Raw genomic sequence first — 22,785 nt, forward strand, 5'->3', positions numbered from 1 at the left:
TGTAATAGATTCTTAAATGTTTTCAAATTTAAATCTGGTAAAAATGCCTTTGTTTGGGCACAACTTTCTAGGTTTCGCCAATGACTGGCATGCGTTGACACTGTCCAAGATCGAATCTTGTGTTTTATCCAGCTAATTGGTAATGGTAAGGCTGGTTCAGGACCGACAAAACTGGTCTCTGCTCCAGTTCTAGCCATTTCGTCAGCCAATTCATTTCCAGTAATACCAGAATGACCAGGTACCCATAAATGGTTTACAGCATTTAATGTGCTGAGTTCTTCAATTTGAGTTCGACAAGCGATTACAAGACTAGACCTGGTTTCATTTGCACCAAGTGCTTTTAGAGCTGCCTGGCTGTCCGAGCAGAAATAGATTCGTTTGCCACAGACCCGTTGGAGAGCTGCCTGTACTCCACAGATAATCGCAGAGAGTTCAGCTTGAAACACGGTTCAGAAACCACCCAGTGAGTGAGATTGTTCTAACCTCATTTCGCGGCAATAGACACCTGCACCGGCTTGACCCTCCATCAAGGAACCGTCAGCGTAACAAGTTATATATTCTTCAAGGTGTCGCTCCATCCAACCAGACAACCATTCTCCACGGTGAGGAAATGTAACGTTAAAAGTTTTAGAACGGAAAATGCATGAAAGCGTAAGATCATTAGGAGCGAGAATATACTCATCTAAATTTATTAGTTTAGGCCACAGCAGGGTGTGACTAGTTTCACGGTCTATAGGATTTCTATTCCGGAATCCCGTAGTGTGAATACGGTATGTAGCAAACATTTCTTCTTGTTTAAGAAATATGTTTAATGGTGGGATGTTCAAAAGTGCCTCTAAAGCAGCAGTAGGAGTAGTCGAGAAAGCTCCAGTCATTGCCATCAAAACCATCCTTTGAAGATGGTTTAGCTTTGTCTGGATTAAAGCAACCTCCCCTTTCTGCCACCATACAAGACATCCATAAGCCAAAATTGGACGAATGATAGTAGTATAGATCCAATGGATGTATTAAGGTTTGAGTTCCCATGATTTACCAAAAGTTCGTCTGCATTGCCCAAAAGCCATGCAAGCTTTCTTTATTCTGAAATCAATGTGACTAGACCAATTCAGTTTTGAGTCAAGAATTACCCCTACATACTTAACTTGATCCCTTGCCACAACGTCAGAGCCAAATAGCCTCAACGGACGGACTCCGTTTGTAATCCTAGAAGTGAAGAGTACCATTGACGTTTTGTTTGGATTTACTGTTAACCCGATTTGAAGACACCATTGTTCAACAGTACAAAGAGCTTGCTGCATTAAGTCAAACAGAGTATTAATACAAATACTCGTGATTATTTTATGATAATCATCAGCGAAGCCGTAAGTCGGAAAGCCAAGATCATTTAGTTTTCTTAACAAACCATCTGCAACGAGGTTCCATTACAATGGCGAAAGAACACCACCTTGGGGACAACCACAAACACTTTGTCTTCTCAACTCTGCCTGTCACAGTGATGAAGATAATAGTCGATTTCCAAGCATTGTGTGGATCCAATTTATTATAACAGATCGGCTGAAAAGTTCGTATCGTTTCTATGAGAGGGCGCCACTAGAATTAAATCCATACCATTTTCAGTTAGTACCAATCTTCAAAAGATACGTGTATAAATTTGACAGCTGTCTGATTATTAGTTTGTGAGATATTGCATTTTGAGTGAAGCTACTTTTGTTATTGTGAAAAAATGGAAAAAAAGGAATTTCGTGTGTTGATGAAACACTACTTTTTGACGAAAAAAAGTGCCGCCGATACCAAAAATGGCTTGATGAGTGTTATCCAGACTCTGCACCGGGCGAAGCAACAATTCGTAAGTGGTTTGCTAAATTTCGTACTGGTCATATGAGCACCGAAGACGATGAACGCAGTGGACGTCCAAAAGAGGCTGTTACCGATGAAAACGTGAAAAAAATCCACACAATGATTTTCAATGACCGTAAAGTGAAGTTGATCGAGATAGCTGACACCTTAAAGATATAAAAGGAACGTGTTGGACATATTATTCACGAATATTTGGATATGAGAAAGCTTTGTGCAAAATGGGTGCCGCGTGAGCTCACAATCGATCAAAAACAACAACGAATTGATGATTCTGAGCAGTGTTTGGAGCTGTTATATCGAAATAAAACCGATTTTTTTCGTCGATATATAACAATGGACGAAACATGGCTCCATCACTTTACTCCGGAGTCCAATCGACAGTCAGCTGAGTGGACTGCACGCGATGAACCGAACCCAAAGTGTGGAAAGACTCAACAATCGGTCGGTAAGGTATGGCGTCTGTATTTTGGGATTCGCATGGTATAATTTTCATCGACTACCTTGAAAAGGGAAAAACCATCAACAGTGACTATTATATAGCGTTATTAGAGCGTTTGAAGGACGAAATTTCAAAAAACGGCCTCATTTGAAGAAGAAAAAAGTTATGTTTCATCAAGACAATGCACCGTGTCACAAGTCGATGAAAACCATGCTGAAATTGAACGAATTGGGCTTCGAATTGCTCCCTCATCCACCGTATTCTCCAGATTTGGTCCCCAGTGACTTTTTCCTGTTCTCAGACCTCAAGAGAATGCTCGCTGGTAAAAAATTTAGAAGCAATGAAGAGATAATCGCTGAAACTGAGGCCTATTTTGAGGCAAAGGACAAATCGTACTACAAAAATGGTATCGAAAAGTTGGAAGATCGCTATAATCGCTGTATCGCCTCTGATGGCAATTATGTTGAATAATAAAAACGAATTTTGGCAAAAAAATGTGTGTTTCTATTAAACGATACGAACTTTTCAGCCGAACTGTTAGATGTAGGTACTCCATGACCACGCGCGGCATTTAGAATTGAATCGAAAGACACGTTGTCAAATGCGCCTTCTATATCTAAGAAAACTCCCAAGCAAGACTGTTTTTGTGAAAAAGCTTTTTTCTATATTATAAACTACATCGTGTAGTAAGGTGGTAGCGGATTTTCCACGCTGGTAAGCGTGTTGCAATTTATGAAGCGGATGCTCGCGTAAGCTTACGTCCCTCATAAAGTGATCGACTAAGCATTCTAAAGTCTTGAGGATAAAGGAGCTGAGACTTATGGGTCTAAAACTCTTAGCTTCCTCATAAGTTTCACGGCCACCTTTGGGAATAAATTTAACAATTATTTCACGCCATGCTTTTGGAATATATCCTGTCGCAAGGCTACATGTCAGAATTTTCACTAAAACACGTTTGAAGTATTCAAACCCTTTTTTAAGTAATATAGGAAATATTCCATCTTTTCCCGGAGATTTGTACGCAGCAAAACTCTCCACTGCCCATTTTATTGAATCAGTTGTAACGATTTCACGAGCTAAAGTCCAAGAATCGCAATCACCTGAAAAGAACTCAGGAATAGCTGCCTGTGATAACTCCGTACACCCTTGGAAGTGTGTATTAAACAGACAATTGAGTATCTCATGTTCATTTGTCGAGTATTCACCGTTTTCAATCTTTATTGACTTGACATGAAAGTCTTTCGATTTCGACAATAGTTTATTTATTCTACTAGCCTCATTTAGATTAGAGATGTTATTGCAAAGGTTTTTCCATCCACTCCATCCAGCTGACACGAAAGCCTCCGATCCATCTCTGTCTCGGCGATTCCAGGCTCTTCTACACAGTTTTCTAAGACTTGTGAGTTCAGCGTTCCACCAAGGAGTTCCTTTGCTAGCTCGCACGGTACGAAGTGGGCAAGTCTCCTCGTATGCCGCAACCATGAGCGAGTTTGTCATATCTACAACATTATCCAAGTCCTTTGGAGATCCAACTATTGGTACGTAACCATGAAAGCTAGTAGCCAACCCCTCCATGTAATGATCCCAGTTTGTGGATTTGGGATTACGATAAGTGATAATATCAAACGTAGCGTTTAAATAGTCTAATATAATGTATTTGTGATCAGATAATGATGGCTCGAGCTCGTTCGGCACAGCCCAATTCGATAACTCATGAGAGATCCTATCCGAGCAGAGATTTAGATCCAGCACCTCTTCCCTGCCAGAGCGTTCAAAAGTTGGTCGATTTCCTTCGTTGAGTATGTGTAAATTTGTACTACTTAAGTACTCCATCAAAGTAGAGTCTCTGATGTTTATATCTGTACTTCCCCAGATGACGTGATGAGCATTTACATCACTACCGATTATAAGTGGAAATCCATATCTGTTACAGTATGTTACAGTCCTTTTAAATTTATCACTAGGTGAAGACTCGTTATGAGGCAGGTATGCCGAGCAATAAACATATGTCTTCTCGATACTCTCAACTTTTAGTTTGACCAAGATAGTACAAATATTACGAGTCGTGAGTTCGGATATAAGCGATGCGTCAATCGCGCTGTTTATAAGAATACAGGCACGTGGCATTTCACGAGGATTTACCATACCAGTCTTGTTGAAAGCTACAAACACAGGGTTTAGTAGTTTTCCCATATAAAAGTTTCCCTTATGAAAATATGGTTCATGTACCAGAGCTACCGAGGCTTTACCTTCCTGCATAAGGCGGGATAAATTAATAGTTGCTGTACGTTTGTGCTGCAGATTTATTTGTGCCACCCTAACCATTATCGATTAAAGTATTGTACACTTCATCTCCAGCACTCACTGTCCAGCAACTAGAATATATTAGGCACATTGGCTTACAAATGCATACAGCAGACCATACAGGTTGTTTTTTATGTGATATAACCATTCAATTTAAGTCCCACGATTTGCGAAAATGGCTACTGTGCCAGAGCTTCGCCTAACACAGCAGGGGCCGAGCCCAGAGCCATTCCGTTTGCGACTGGCATATTTCACTCCACCAGCCATTCAGTCCGGCACGGCACGGAAATACACCTTGACTTTGGAGCACCTGTTTTATCGACTCGTACGATATGGGGCAGGAACCCAGTGGATCAAATTCTGACTGAGGATGAAACAGTTCACCGCCGGAAGCCGCACGGCATAAAGACCGACTTGATTTGAAGAGAGCTCAAAGATTTTGTCTATCAGTCTCTCTATATGTCAAGTACCTTATTTGCATACATACAAGCCGCATTTATTATTAATTAATCCGAAAGTTAGCTACTGCTGAAGCCTACATCCAATTATGATTTAAACAATACACGTTAGCTACAACAAAAATGAAAGCCACAAAAGACAATCCATATAGGTGGTTATAACGAGCTGTGATATACAGTAAAGAATAAGAGAAGTGTTTCTCTAATAATATTTTTATTTAAAGCAAACTAATCGTATATATTCGAATCCGATTTTGGATAGATTTTGATCGAAATTTGATTTAAAGCGTAGAACAGGCGGTTTTCTTGTTTTCCAAGAGCAACGATAGACTCTTCGTCTATACCCAAGATAACAGGATATTTTCCGCACTCAGGTGGTAGAATCTTGTTAACTTTCCAAAACTTTGTAGATAAATTACGATTTAGACGACCAATTGTCTCCAGAACTATTTTCGCTCCATTTTTTCCCAGTCGAGGAGCCATTGGAGCTGAAAAAATAGCACGACGCAACGGAGGTATGCGAGTGTAAGGCAACACTGTATATTCCGGTAGCACTCGAGCTTCGGCAATATTAACCAATGATTGTTTCAGCCAGTTTACGCTGAATTCATCGCGAGCTTTAAACCAACCGATTCCCTGGTTATGGCCAGAGCCAGTGAAAGCAGGCTGTTGTTGTTCGTGAGCTATTTTAAGCTGGAGCCGCACTAACTCGTCGCACAATTTGTTGAAAAATATGTCGTCTACATTCGCATTGTTTCGTTTTATGCACACTTTCAACTTGTTTGAATCGCGTTGTTTTTGCTTTTTGTCCAAATTATTAGCTAGAGAAGTGACCGGACGCTTGGGGGCTTTCACTGCGATTGACTCATAAGATTCTAGACATTGGAAGGAGACTCTACAACCCTCCCGTGGAACGTATGGGCGAAATGATTATTATCGAAGTGTTCTGGAACCACATACTCCCTTATACTTCTTCATACGGTGTCTAGTAGATTATGCTCAATGGGTAGTGATTGATCAACTCGTCGAGGGAGGGCAGACCACTGCAATAAAACAGTTGTTTTGCTACAATAGGTAACATATCATACATACATTTAGTTCATTAATTTTTATTCATTAAGACAAACTATGTCAGATGAACCATAAGAAACAAATAAACAAATAACAAAGGGGCTTGAACAAATAGTTTAAGGCGAATTTAAAAGTCACTCATAATTAACAAAGATGATATACTCATTTGGTTTAGTGAAAAAATTATTAGATTAATCAAGTAAGGCATCATAACGCGTTGTAAAAGAAGAGGAATAAATGCAGCTGAAAGTTATTAATTTTTGAGTTGTGTAGCAGTTTGGATCGTTATTTGTTTGCTGTTGAGAAATCCTGGTTTGCTTGCTGTTCTTCATCTCGTTGACTCCTGATAAAGTTCGGTGCCATTCTGGACAAAATGGATTCGATGGCCTCTAGTTTTTCTAATTTGAGAGTTAACTTACAATTGACTAACTCAAAGCATAACACCAATAGATTTGGCAATAGAAGGAAATACAGATTTCACTATGTCATATATCTTTAGCCGGCGAACGATGCGAATGAAAATATATCTAATATTGCGCGTAGTTTGTGGATGCTTGTTTGTGACATGAAACAAACGAGTAAAATTAAAATCGACGTTCTGTTCAATCGAATTGTCTTCGGAAATGTGCTTAATCGCATATATCCTGGTAAAACATTTAGGGGTTAACCTCATTTTGTGCTAGGGCACATAACCAATTTCACTATCTTTACGTTTCGTCTTAGACTCGTTCGTGCAGAGCAGTTCAAATTGAACTGCTTACTGCAAACTTAAACAGTTAAATTTGAACCGCTAAGCAGACGTAAAGTTATTGCTACTTGCACCATACTTGTAATAAGCACCGAAGTGCTAAGTCTTTCCTGACGCGCCGAGCGAAAACAAGTTTCGGCTGATACTGGCCGATTCAGATGGCCGAAACTTGTCTTCGTTCGGCACGTTAGGAAAGACTTAGCACTTCGGTGTTGCAAATAGCAATAACTTTACGTCTGCTTTGCGGTTCAATTTGAACTGCTCTGCACTGACGAGTCTAAGACGAAACGTAAAGATACTGGTAAAACAGTTTTCGAGTTCGAGTCCTTTCTCTGAGCATTACTTTCTTTGTTTTCGCAATCTCATCTTATCATCTTATTCCCAATCTATCTTTCGTTGTGTACTGATTAAAAGTTTAGTTTAGTTCATGATTTTTTTATGTCATAAGTAATTAAATAACTAATCTTGTGAATCCGGTAGCCCGGCAGCTTCTCCTATATCGCATAATTATTGAATTGATTTTTTTTAAATATTTTTCTCCAGTTGCTCTCCATGAAAAGAAAAGACCTTTTTTCGAGTTTTTACCATGCAACATTGTTGTTATTCGACATCCGACACATAACAAGTAACAAAGCATCGAAATGCAACAATGTTAAAACATGTTTATTCCTGTTCACTTAACAATGTTTGTTTCGTAGCCTGAAGCGTACCAGCATCGTAGCACATCGAAGTAAAGGAATGTAAAAGTTACTCCTACAACCGAGTTTCACCTTCCAGGGTGGGAAGGCGGGGGGAATGAAAAGCGTAACGACGTCAGTGCAAACAGAAATCAACTTCAAGCAACTGTCGTCCATCATCGACCGGCAGGGAAGCGGTCCCAAACCGGAACAAACGTCCCCGGACCAGTTCGCTCTTAATTAAGTTATGTAATTGCCACTGCTGCCACTGGAGAATCGAAGAGGCCAAGCAATTGAAATTGGTTAATTTGATTGTTTCTGTCCAAGATGTGCTCCAGTCGACACTCGACTGTTCGATGCATCCTTCCATGTGCTGTGCTGCCTGGGAAAGCATCGGCATCAGGAATGGCACGTGCCGCTTCTCAGGACATTGTTGCGTCGACTGTGGATTTTTGATTTTTGCTGTATTCCAGGATCGTTGAAAGTTCCGTTCAAGAAGTTAGTTACTGCAGCAGCACAAGTTTCAGCATGTTTCCGCTGTTCTTCGGAATTTTCAATTAAATTCGAGATCCCGCGTTCGAGCAAAAGTGCTTCCGAGGCAGTTCAGCGACATTCATTTTACTTCCGAAATTGGATGCACGCCGCTGGATATGAAGTGCATGCTTTAATGATTGCTAATGTTCGCTAATGGCCTTGGAGTACCGTGTTCGGTATATTATGTTCTTTAACTGCTGTATGAAGCATACTACAACCGAACAGAGATGCTAGGAACAAGCAAAAGTCTTCGGGCGATGATTACCATACTAACTTCAGCGCACGGAGAGAATTTGGAAAAAAAAAGTATCAAGTTATATGGAATGCAAACAAGTTCATGTGCAAATATCTTGTCTTTAACAGAAGTTGTTCGTGTTGTTCGCATTTAGTTGGTCTAGAGTAATGGTTTGAAACAGGCCTAAAAATAAAAGATAGTCATCCTATTCTTGTCTTTCTAAATGTCATGCTTATCAATCAAAAATCATTAAATAGAAAAGAGTGATTCTTCACTGTACATGCTATCGCTTGAAAAACACTTTTCTAATAGCTATTATCTTACTCCATCCGCCTCCAGGAAAACTCCGGGAGCGACCTCGCATGTCAAGTCAATTTGGGCCATGCCATGTCGAGCTTTGCGCTAAAATATTCCGTGCCAAAGTTTGCCCATTTCGACTTAATCAGAACTTGGCGTTTCAGCGCACGTCGTAAAACAACAGCTGAAAACTGAATTTTTTTGTACTTGCTCACAGTCGACAGCCCGTTTCTAAAGTTTATTCCGTACTGTTTTACAAAATTCCATTCGTGCCAACACGCTTGAGAACATTTTCGAAGTGCATCTTCGCCAAAAATTGGGGTGGGACAAGTTGCATAAGGGAAAAAACTTCAGCGTGCTTATCGCTTTGTTCTGGTTCAGGGCCAAAAATGAACACTCGTTCGCAGTCGTATTGTGTTAATGAGGAACCAACAATTTTCCACTTGCTTAACTTTTCAATTTTTTTGTATACAAGTGGGAACTATGACTGCATTTGATATTTTGTTTGTGCTATCTTTATGTTATGCACATTTATGTTTTAAAATACATTAGTCAATCCACTGAAAACACATCTTGAAATAAGATTAGAATTTTTCCACATTGGCTGTTAATTCTATTCCCAACTATTCGAAACCGACCTGATCATTTGCATGTCAACCAAACACGGCAATCATCGAACATTCTTGTTCGAGGTTTTCACATTTTCCCTTTGATACTCTCACAGTACACATCCCGAGTAATGGCGGATACAATTTTTTTAGCAAATCAGTCAATATTTGCCGGGCTACCGGATGTACAAGATTCGTCATTTAATTACTTATGACATAAAATAATCATGAACTAAACTAAACTTTTAATCAGTACACAACGAAAGACAGATTGGGAATAAGATGATAAGATGAGATTGCGAAAACAAAGAAAGTTATCCTCAGAGAAAGGACTCGAACTCGAAAACCTTCAATCACTAAAACTGTTTTACCAGTATCTTTACGTTTCGTCTTAGACTCGTCAGTGCAGAGCAGTTCAAATTGAACCGCCAAGCAGACGTAAAGTTATTGCTATTTGCAACACACTTGTAATAAGCACCGAAGTGCTAAGTGCTAATTTTCGTTCGGCACGTCAGGAAAGACTTAGCACTTCGGTGCTTATTACAAGTATGTTGCAAATAGCAATAACTTTACGTCTCTTAGCGGTTCAAATTGAACTGTTTAAGTTAGCAGTACAGTCGGTGTTGAACAGTCGTTCGCACCGCACGCGTATAGCTCTTGGCTCCTGGAATTTTTTTTCTGGCTACCTAGAGTTTCATTGATTCAAGGCTTCAGTCTTTTTCAAGACTACCTGAATCACTAACTAAGTGACTAAGTGATACAAAGAGTGATATTAGAGTGACTAAGTGATACAAAGAGTGATATTAGAGTAACTAAGAAATTAATCAGCCTTTTTTAAGGCTAGCTAGGAGTCTAATCGAAGACTAATTTAGCCTAGTTAATTTAATTTAAAATTTCATTCATTTCAAAAATGCCTGCGTCCAACCGGAAAGGCAACAAGCCTAAGGCTAAAAATAATTCAATACGGAATAAATCACAATCCGTTATTCAACATTTTTATAATAACATTCACGATCTTATAGAATCTGAATGTAAAAATAAAAGACAACGGACGGATTTCCCTTCTGCTGATCCTATGCCGTCTAACAATATTTACGAGATTCTTCCTGAATCCGATTGTAGCGACATAGAAGAAAATTCTTCAAAAATTCCCAAAATGGATGCTTGTCGTTCTGGGAAGAAACATCAATCTATGCCACCAGTGACGGTGATGATTTCCGACTTCAAAGCATTCCGTACTGAGCTTCCTACTTTTCTCCCGGAAGTAAAAGTCTCATTTCAAATCGGACGAAGAGGAGAATGTCGAGTCTTGGTGGATGGATTGGAAGATTAGGAACGTCTTATTCGATATTTGTCCTAAACTTCATGAATTTCATTCATATGATATAAAATCAGACAGACCCTTCAAGGCTGTCTTGAAAGGATTATCAAATGATCAAAGTATTGATGAAATTAAATATGAACTAAAAGAATTGCTTGGTTTTGCCCCTTCCCAAGTAATACTTATGAAAAAAAGAGCGAATGGTACTTCTAAACCACGCTCTGGAATTTCCCATGAACTTTACCTAATACACTTCAATCGAAGTGATGTAAACAATTTAAAAACTTTAGAAAAAGTACGTTTCATTTCCCACATTAAAATTCATTGGGAACATTATAAACGGCATAATCGTATTGCAAACTTAACGCAATGTCGTCGTTGCCAAGGCTTCGGTCATGGAACCAAAAATTGTCATATGGATATACGGTGTTTGAATTGTGGTAAATCACATTCGAAAAACGTTTGTACAATGAATGAAACCACTGATAAATTTTCATGTTCAAATTGCAATGGAAATCATAAATCCAATTATTTGAAATGTCCTGTCAGGGAAAAAAATTTAAACGCTCGTTCGCTTAGACAACAAGTCAAATCAAGGACCTTAAATTTACAGAACATACCTGAAAATCAAAAAACCGTTACAAATGCCACGCCTAATTCTTCTAAGGCACTGATTTCTTCGAATTTGAAACAAAAAACAGGTACTCCTGCCAATTCGTCTTCTAACGAAAACAATTTATTGACAGGTAGATCGACCTCGTCATCATCTTCTTCTAATGTCAGTTATGCTGGTATATTAGGTAGAAATCTACCACCTATTTCTTCTAATGTAAATAATACTAACGAAAACGATTTATTAATAGGTAGACCGGCCAAATCATCTTCTTCTAATGGCAGTCTACCTACAAATATTCCTTCAATGCCATTCGTTTCTTTAAATGAAGTCGATTTAGGCGATATAACTGAAAATAAAATGATCTACCTACAAGATCAACTTTTTCAAATGATCATCCAAATGAATTCGACTTCATCTCTTTTTGAAGCATTTCAAATCGGATGGCAATTTGCAAATAATATTATAATGAATTTAAAATTTAACAGTGATGTTAAATAAATATTTGAATATTTTAAATTGGAATGCTCGATTTTTGAAATCGAGTGAAGATGAATTTTATAATTTTCTCGAAGTTCACAAAATCCATATTGCCATTGTGACAGAAACTTCTCTTAAACCAAATGTCAAATTGAAAAGTAATCCACATTATGTGGTTAATCGATTTGACAGGTTTACTGGAATGGGTGGTGGAGTTGCCATTTTTGTCCAACGGCAAATTAAACATCGAATTTTACCTTCTTTCAATACTAAAGTTATTGAAAGCTTGCGAATCGAAGTTGAAACCATTCATGGAATTTATTTCATCGCTGGAGCATATTTGCCATTCCAATGCACCGGCGAACAATTAAATTTCTTTAAAGGCGATTTGCAAAAACTTACAAGATATCGATCGAAATTTTTCGTAATAGGGGACTTAAATGCTAAGCATGTCCAGTGGAATTGTAGGCAAAATAACAGTAATGGTAAAATACTTCATAATCAACTCTCAGCTAGTTACTTCACAGTTCTTCATCCCAGTAATCCTACTTGTTTCTCTTCCGTGAAAAACCCGTCTACAATTGATCTGGTTCTAACAGATCAAAGTCATATTTGTAGTGAACCGATTACACATGCTGACTTTGACTCAGATCATCTTCCTGTAACATTCAGACTTTCCAACGAAGCTATAATTAATCCTATTAGTTCTATATTCAATTATCATAGAGATAATTGGTTGGATTACAGATCTCACATTGAAAATCATGTGGATCATGAAACTATTTTAGAAAATTCTGCGGACATCGACACAGCAATTGATAATTTGAATCACTACATTATCGAAGCTAGAAATCTTTCAGTTCCCAAAGCTCAAACTAAATTAAATTCTCCTATCATCGATGACAATCTTCAACTGCTCATTCGGTTGAAGAATGTTCGTCGACGACAATATCAACGTTCTCGTGATCCTGCTATGAAAAACATAGTTAAGGATTTACAAAAAGAAATTAAACATAGATTTACTCTTTTGCGAAATAAAAATTTCGCTAATGAAGTTGAACAAATTAAACCATATTCTAAACCTTTCTGGAAACTTTCTAAGGTTCGTAAGAAACCTCAGAAACCAATTCTTGCTCTCAAGGAAGGAAATCAAATACTTCTTACAAATGGCGAAAAAGCTCAAAAACTTGCTCAGCAGTTCGAGAGTGTCCACAATTTTAATTTGAACGTTGTGAGTCCTATTGAAAATGAAGTCTCATTGAAATATGATCATATTTCAACCCAAGTGTTATCACACGATGACATTATTGAGACGAATTTTGATGAAATTAAATCAATTATTAGAAAACGTAAAAACATGAAGGCTCCTGGTAATGATGGAATTTTTAATATTCTTATTAAAAATCTTCCCGATGTTGCCTTGAGACTCCTGGTTAAAATTTTCAACAAGTGTTTTTCATTAGCTTACTTCCCAAAAAGATGGAAAAACGCTAAAGTAATTCCTATCCTCAAACCTGATAAAAACCCAGCAGAAACATCAAGTTATCGACCAATTAGCTTACTTTCTTCTATCAGTAAACTTTTTGAAAGAACTATCCTGTTGAGAATGATGTCTCATATAAATGAGAATTCAATTTTTTTACCAGAGCAGTTTGGATTTCGTCATGAACATTCAACTACTCATCAACTTGTCAGAGTAACGAACATGATAAAATCAAATAAATCTTCTGGGTTATCCACTGGAGTTGCTCTTCTAGACATAGAAAAAGCATTCGACAGTGTTTGGCACAAAGGTTTAATAGCAAAAATGTCTGATTTCCAGTTTCCTATTTATTTGATCAAAATGATTCAAAATTATTTAACTGATCGTACTCTTCAGGTTAGCTATCAGAATTGTAAATCTGAATTGCTACCCGTACGAGCCGGTGTTCCGCAGGGTTCGAGCGTAGCTCCAATCTTGTATAATATTTTCACTTCTGATCTTCCAAATCTACCCGTTGGTTGTCAGAAATCGCTATTCTGTGACGACACAAGTCTGTTAGCCACAGGTAGAAATCTAAGAGTGATCTGCAGTCGCCTACAAAGAAGTTTAAATATTTTCAGTGATTATCTGTCAAAATGGAAAATTAAACCAAATGCAGCAAAAACGCAATTAATTATCTTTCCTCATAAGCCAAGAGCTTTTTTTCTTAAACGAAATAATAATCACATTCTCAAATCGAATGGCTTGGAATTGACATGGTCTGATCAAGCTAAATACTTAGGTTTAACGTATGACAAAAAACTCACTTTCAAGGATCACATTGAAGGAATCCAGGCAAAGTGTAATAAATATATTAAATGTTTATATCCTCTTATAAACAGAAATTCTAAGCTCTGTCTAAAAACAAATTGTTAATTTATAAACAAATTTTCAGACCAGCCATGCTTTATGCAGTACCAATTTGGTCAAGTTGTTGTTCCACGAGGAAGAAAACGTTCTAAGGATTCAGAATAAAATTCTGAAAATAATTTTGAAGCATCCTCCCTGGTTTAGTACAAATGAGTTACACAGACTCACAAATATAGAACCATTAGATGTAATGTCACATAATATTATAAGCAAATTCCGACAAAAATCGATGCAATTTTCAATTGAATCGATTCGCTCTCTGTATTAGTTAGTAAGTTAGTATATAAGTTCCTTTTCCCCATTACACAATACAAGTAGGTTTAGAATTTTCCCTACACAAAAATCTCAGAATTGCGGAAGCAAATAATGTCCTCATGGTAATAACCAAATCATATATATAATAGGGCTGAAAAGTCACCACTTGTGGCTGAACACCTAATTTAAATCTTAATAATTTAATTTTAACTCATATTCCAATAAATAGTTATTAAAAAAAAAAAAAAAGTTAGCAGTAAGCAGTTCTATTCGCGACTTAGAAGGAACGGTGCTGCTACCTATGAAAGTTTACTCTGTGTGTGAAGTGGATGTAAACAAAGGAAGACATTTTTTCGCTCAAATAAAATTAATTAATTCTCTTTTTTTTATGTGATGTTGTGCCTTCTGCCGTCAGTAGCTTTCAAACTGATCGAAAGAGACGACATATATCGCGAGGTGCTACACTGCAAGCATCACACTTGATCGCCACCAAGAGCAAAAGCACTGTACCTGGGTCAGGTACAAGCAGCACACCAAGTTCAGTAGTGTCCACAACGACGGCAGAGCAACTGAGATAGCAGAAAACGACAGAAGGTTGCCAATTGGAAATCGTTGGATGAGCTTCACGTCGTTCTTTACACGGAACGACCGAAATTAGCTCTGCGCCTAATTCGTATTACTGTTTTTGAATTAGTTGATTTTAACAACAAAATTTCCAAAATAACTATGAAATTAGTTAAAATTAAGAATTCACTTTGCTGAAAAAAACTCTTATTTTTAGAGAATGTGTTTAGTTGGCGAATATCCTGGGCACAAACCAGTAGTATTTCAATCCAACACGAAATTCTCATTGACAACTAATTTTGTTATTAAAATCAGAAATGTGTTTCTATTTATCTATAACCATCATTACTGAAGGACAGCACAAAGAAAACAAAAATGAAATTGGTTTTATCAACAAGTTTATTAGCCAAACACTCATGAGAAGTGTCAAAGCAAAACAATCCATTAAACAGCTAAAAAGGACAACTTGATGAAACTGCTTGCAAATTGTTTAGATGTTTTTCGCATGTGTTTCGATATATCCATATATAAATTTCTTAACTGATATGTAAAAATGACGTAAACTCTGAGTGGAAAGTGTATTTATTCAGAATTTGTGCGCATTTGAAGCGATTGTGCGTAATAATGTTTTACGTGGAACAGTGAAGTGAGTTTCGAATGTTCAACTCTAATTCTAAATGTCAAATGATGTTTTTTGTATCTTCTAACCTTCCGAGCTACGCCGTCCGGTGTAATATCTGTATTAGGTTTTTGTTTCCGAGTGCTCAAAGTTTTCAGTGAGAGAGTCGATTTCGCGAAGTCGAATGAAGGAAACAACGATTTAGAAGAAAAATTTTCAAAAAGAAGTTTTTGTTTCGCTTATGTCTTTTTCTCCAATACAACATCGTATTTATACCTGCCAATATAGAAAAGACTACCGCGACTGAAATTTTTTTCGGTAGTAGTGTGCCATCTAGTGACTAGTAGCCATTACGGTGTTAACGTTTTTTTTCGGTGACAGGGCGCCATATAGCTTCAAATTGCAGAAACCAATTCAACCATTTATGTTGGTTGAAAACAACGTTTTATTTCTCCAATTCAACTAAAAAATTAGTTAAATGGAAATGAAGTGTGCCTTAGCTAAGAAATGACAGTACGTTGAATTGGTGAAACCAACTAAAAAATACAACATTTAGCCATTTCAACAAATAATTTTTTATTATTAAGGGAATGAGAAAAAACATTTAAATTAGCGAAAGTAAGATTTTTTTAGTTGTCTAAAAAAATAACTAACTAAAATCAGAAAATCAACTAATTTTTTCGCCAAAATGCGGATTTCGGTCTTTCCGTGTACGATAAAGGAACAGAGACATCAGCTACAAGGTAGATTTAATTTAATTAATTATTTTTATTTTATTTCTCTTATATCTGAAATATTACTAAACATAAGTTTTCATTTTGGTATTATTAATTTACAAAAAAAAATTAATGTAATGGATGATCTCATGGAATATCATCCGAATCCAATTCCGGATACTAGTAAGAGCTTAAATACTCCAAGGGCTAAACATTATCCACAGGGTACCACTGGGCCATGGATAGTCCATCTTCGAAAAAAAGAAAAGATTTTAAATTTGATGCAAATTACAAAGGATTTGACATCACATTTCTCTGAAGTTAAAGAAATATGTAAAGTTAATAGAGATAAAATTCGAGTTGTTGTCAACGACTTGAAACAGGCAAACGATATTGCTGTTGAATATAGAGTTTACATTCCATCGAAGGAGGTGAAAATTGACGGTGTTGTGACTGAAGTAAGTCTGACAGCCGATGATTTACTTAAAAATGGAGTTGGTCGTTTTAAAAACTCCTTGCTTGAGGGAGTTAAGATACTCGAGTGCAAGCAAAAAAAATCTTATCGTCCCTCAGATTCGTTTCGAGTACGATTTGCCGGATCTGCGTTGCCTAGTCATGTCTATATCGATAAAATTCGTCTTCCTGTTCGGCTTTTCGTACCGCATGTTATGAATTGCACGAACTGCAAAAAAATCGAACATACAGCTACTTACTGTAGTAATAAGTCCAAATGTATCAAATGTCAAGGGCCTCATAAGGATAATCTTTGCGATAAAGATGTTGAAAAATGTGTTTATTGTGGGGAGAGTCCTCATGATGATCTTTCAGTATGCGCTGCATTTAAGTTGCGTAAGGACAAAATGAAGCTTTCTTTAAAAGCACATATGCACAAATTCTTAAAACAATTATTGATGTCCCCCCACTCGAAACAGAAAACGGTTTTTTAAATCTAGAGCCAAAGGAATCTGACTTTGATGAAAATAGTGAAGTCACTCCTCAAGGTTCTGTTAAGAGAAGGAAGTCCTCCTCTAAATTACCAAAAAAGACACCTAAAATTACACCTTCAAAAAAAGATCCTCGTGTTAAAGCTAAAAAGCCAAATTTAAAACCAAAAACTGTGCCTCCTGGTTTGTCAAACTCACAAACCAATCCAGGAAATAGCTCAAGAAAAGACAATAATCCAGTGGGACCCGTTTCACATTCACCAACAGGATTACTGAAGTTTTCGGAAATTGTAGAATGGATTTTCGCAGCATTCAATATTTCTGAACCTCTGAAGACAATCATAACGGCATTCCTTCCAATAGCTAGAACTTTTTTTGAAACAGTTATCAGCTCAATGGCCAGTTCTATCAGGTTTTGTATCATTTGATGGATAATTTATCATCCGCCGCAAATGATTCAATCACTGTCCTGCAGTGGAATTGTCGAAGCATCATGCCAAAACTTGATTCATTTAAAGTTTTGTTGCATAGTCAAAAATGTGATGTGTTTGCTTTGTGCGAAACATGGCTTACATCAAACATAGCCTTAAATTTTAATGACTTCAACATTATACGTCTCGATAGAGACTCCCCGTATGGTGGAGTGCTTTTAGGAATTAAGGAATGTTATTCCTTTTATAGATTAAACATTCCTTCGACTTCTAGTATAGAAGTTGTTGCTTGTCAAATAAACATTAAAGGAAAGGACATTTGCATTGCTTCGGTATATATTCCTCCAAGAACTCAAGTTGGACAACGACAGCTTAATGAAATTGTCGAAGCCCTTCCTGCTCCACGTTTGATTTTAGGAGATTTCAATTCGCACGGAATGATGTGGGGTTCCGTTTACAATGGTAGCAGATCATCTTTAATATATAATATTTGTCGATAATTTCAACATGACAGTATTGAATATGGGTAGCATGACACGAATTCCAAGACCTCCTGCACGTCCAAGTGCATTAGATTTATCTCTTTGCTCGACTTCAATTCGACTAGATTGCATCTGGAAAGTATTTGCTGATTTACACGGTAGCGATCAATTACCAATCATCATCTCAATTAGCAGTAACAAAGGCATCGCTAATTCAGTTAATATCCCATATGATTTGACAAAAAATATTAACTGGATTAAATACCAATGTAATATTTCAAGTGTCTTAACTTCAATGGAAGAGCTCCCCCCACTTGAAGAATATGACTTCCTCGTTTGTTCGATTCTGGAGGCCGCAGAACAAGCCCAAACCAAACGATTTCTTGGTCCATCGTCTAACAGAAGGCCTCCAAACCCTTGGTGGGACAAAGAGTGCTCAGATGCTAAGCACGCGAAACAAAATGCTTCAAGACGTTTTTAAAACGAGTAGGAGGAACTCCTCAGAATTTTGAAATATTCTTGACTTTAGAAACCAAGTACAAGAGCATACTTCGGGCCAAGAAATGTAGCTATTGGAGACATTTTGTCGAAGGTTTGTCAAGAGAAACCTCAATGAGCACTCTTTGGAATACGGCCAGACGAATGAGGAATCGTAGCGTAGGAAATGAGAGTGAGGAATACTCGAACCGATGGATATTTGATTTTGCGAGGAAAGTTTGTCCAGATTCTGTTCCTACGCATAGCATTATTAGGGAATCTTTTCCAAATAATGGTTCCATTGATAGCCCCTTTTCAATGATGAAATTTTCTATAGCACTCATGTCTTGCAACAATAACGCTCCTGGCTTGGACAGAATTAAATTCAACTTGGTGAAGAATCTGCCCGACCTCGCAAAAAGACGTTTGTTGGAATTGTTCAACAATTTTCTTGAGCAAAACATTGTTCCACCTGACTGGAGGCAAGTGAAAATTATCGCCATTCAAAAGCCGGGGGAACCAGTTTCCAATCACAACTCATAAATACCCATTGCAATGTTGTCCTGCATCAGAAAAATGTTCGAAAAAATTGTTCTACGACGTCTCGACACTTGGGTCAAGACGAACGGTTAGTTGTCAGATACTCAGTTTGGTTTCCGTAGAAATAAAGGATCGAATGATTGCCCTGCATTACTTTCGTCTGACATCCAAATTGCCTTCGCTCAAAAGCAACAAATGACATCTGTATTTTTAGATATTAAAGGAGCATTTGATTCAGTTTCCATTGATCTTCTTTCAGACAAGCTCCACCAACATGGACTTCCAGCGGTTATAAATAATTATTTGCACAACCTTTGATCAGAGAAATGCATGTATTACGTGAATGACATTGACAGCTGTCTAGTAACCCCATGTACACTAAGACAATTGGCAGATGATGGCGTGGTTTCAGTTACTGGACCCAAAGCTATTGATCTGCAAAAACCATTGCAAGATACCCTAAATAAATTGTCCGTTTGGGTTGTTCATCTGGGTATCGAATTCTCTGCGGAGAAAACAGAGTTGGACACATTAGGTATCTGATAACAAAATGCCAACAAAGAGTAAATTTTCTTCGAACAATAACAGGATCTTGGTGGGGTGCTCATCCGAAAGATCTAATAAAATTGTATCAGACAACGATACTTTCAGTGATGAAATATGGATGCGTTTGCTTTCGTTCCGCTGCAAACTCTCATATTATCAAATTAGAACGAATTCAATATCGTTGTCTGCGAATTGCTTTAGGCTGCATGCATTCGACACATACAATGAGTCTTGAAGTTCTGGCGAAAGTTCTTCCATTGAAAGATCGTTTTTGGGAGCTTTCGTCGCGACTGCTAATAAGATGTGAGGTACTGAATCCCCTGGTTATTAATAACTTCGAAAGGCTAACAGTTCGGCTGAAAAGTTCGTATCGTTTAATAGAAACACACATTTTTTTCCAAAATTCGTTTTTATTATTCAACATAATTGCCATCAGAGGCGATACAGCGATTATATCGATCTTCCAACTTTTCGATACCATTTTTGTAGTACGATTTGTCCTTTGCCTCAAAATAGGCCTCAGTTTCAGCGATTACCTCTTCATTGCTTCTGATTTTTTTTACCAGCGAGCATTCTCTTGAGGTCTGAGAACAGGAAAAAGTCACTGTGGGCCAAATCTGTAGAATACGGTGGATGAGGGAGCAATTCGAAGCCCAATTCGTTCAATTTCAGCATGGTTTTCATCGACTTGTGACACGGTGCATTGTCTTGATGAAACAAAACTTTTTTCTTTTTCAAATGAGGCCGATTTTTTTCAAATTTCGTCCTTCAAACGCTCTAATAACTCTATATTATAGTCACTGTTGATGGTTTTTCCCTTTCCAAGGTAGTCGATGAAAATTATACCATGCGAATCCCAAAATACAGACGCCATAACCTTACCGGCCGATTGTTGAGTCTTTTCACGCTTTGGGTTCGGTTCATCGCGTGCAGTCCACTCAGCTGACTGTCGATTGGACTCCGGAGTGAAGTGATGGAGCCATGTTTCGTTCATTGTTATATATCGACGAAAAAAATCGGTTTTATTTCGATATAACAGCTCCAAACACTGCTCAGAATCATCAATTCGTTGTTGTTTTTGATCGATTGTGAGCTCACGCGGCACCCAGTTTGCACAAAGCTTTCTCATATCCAAATATTCGTGAATAATATGTCCAACACGTTCCTTTGATATCTTTAGGGTGTCAGCTATCTCGATCAACTTCACTTTACGGTCATTGAAAATCATTTTGTGGAATTTTTCACGTTTTCATCGGTAACAGCCTCTTTTGGACGTCCACTGCGTTCATCGTCTTCGGTGCTCATATGACCAGTACGAAATTTTGCAAACCACTTACGAATTGTTGCTTCGCCCGGTGCAGAGTCTAGATAACACTCATCATGCCATTTTTTGTTATCGGCGGCACTTTTTTTCATCAAAAAGTAGTGTTTCATCAACACACGAAATTCCTTTTTTTCCATTTTTTTCACAATAACAAAAGTAGCTTCACTCAAAATGCAATATCTCACAAACTAATAATCAGACAGCTGTCAAATTTATACACGTATCTTTTGAAGGTTGGTACTAACTGAAAATGGCATGGATTTAATTCTAGTGGCGCCCTCTCATAGAAACGATACGAACTTTTCAGCCGATCTGTTAGAAAGCAGCTCCAAAATGCATGTTTGAAATTCCGGTTCAGGACTCAGTTGCAAAGTTCAGTTCCAAAATTCAATTACAAAATTTCCTTCCAGGGTCCGATTTCAGTATAAAGTTTATAATTTAGTTTTGGAATCTACGTATTGTGCACGTAGGTTGTAAATTCTGAGCCTAAAATCTGAAATGGAATCCTAGAACTGATCTCAAAAACAGAATCCGTGATCTAGATTCTGGAACAAAACTCTGGAACTGAACTTGAAAACTAGATTCGTGAAATACTTTCTAATTTGTTTACTGACACTGAGTTTGGAGACTGAATTCGAACTTGAACTTTAGGACAAATCATCGGATTTCACCATTGTTTTGCAAGGGTTGAGAAATAAATTCAACTCAACATTGATTTTTTTAAGGTTGCCGCACTGAAGATGTGTTTACCATTCTATCCAAATCGAAGGAATTTCGGTCCATATTCTACTGCCATTTCTGAATCTTTTTCAGGATCCATCCATGTTCATAAAAATTAGGCTCAAAACTCAGTTCCAGAATCCAAGTTCAGAATTAAGTTCCAGGATTCAGGGACTCAATTCCGATTCTGAGGTCAGGACCTGGATTCTGAAACTGAATTCAGAACTTAAATTCTTGACCTGGATTTGAATTTAGTTTATTGTTGTGCTACTTGTCGTTATCTCATACTGCCGGAAATTTTGTCGTAAGTGTGCTATAGCATAGAGCAAAAGTAGTCTTGTTACGTTGAGTACAATAAGAGATGTTTTCGGTCAAAACTCTTTTACTCTACCACGGCATTAATTACGAAAAAGTGTCCCATAGTAATGTCCGAAATGCTGATTAGGAACTCCTACGAAGTTGGCTCACTATCAAGCAACAAAGTGTTTACAAACTATTCCAGTCTAAGTTATACAGAAAGATATAATGAAATTTTCACTAAATCGGATTTTTATTGCCTGCTCCAAATTTTTGCAAGACAATCGATGGAAATTCACAGATTATCGGTGTATGTTCTAGTCTATCGTTCGACCGGTTATTTGCAATTGATTGTGTCTTGTTTGTAGCTTTTGATATCGACTATTGAAACAATCAAATTAAAAGTAGTTTGTAAAAGCACATCACTGCATACAACTAAAATAACATTTTGAACCTTGCACTATACTCGGGACAGCATTCGTACGTCGTAAAAAAACAAGTCAACCCTTTTACCGCTGCACGTTTCCGAAGTTTGTTTCGTGCATTCGGGACTTTATACGTCTCTGCACGGTATCAGAGGAGTTCACGGTGAAGTACATCTTTGTTAGTCAGTTTGAAGTGGGTAAAAACTTTCGAACGCAAACTCGTTTGAAGGCATGCAATTGGTTTATGGTTGTTTCTTCTTATTATATGACATATAATCAAGTACTTTCATGCTCTTTTAGATTGTAGTTTTCAAGAAGAATTCCTACGGTTCGTTTTCTTTTATTATGAACATTGTTTTTGTGCAGTTTAGTTGATCGGTAGCATAGCTTCTTCTAAGCTTCTGAATGATG

This window comes from Malaya genurostris, chromosome 2, assembly GCF_030247185.1.
Source record: "Malaya genurostris strain Urasoe2022 chromosome 2, Malgen_1.1, whole genome shotgun sequence".
In the NCBI taxonomy this organism is placed as follows: domain Eukaryota; kingdom Metazoa; phylum Arthropoda; class Insecta; order Diptera; family Culicidae; genus Malaya; species Malaya genurostris.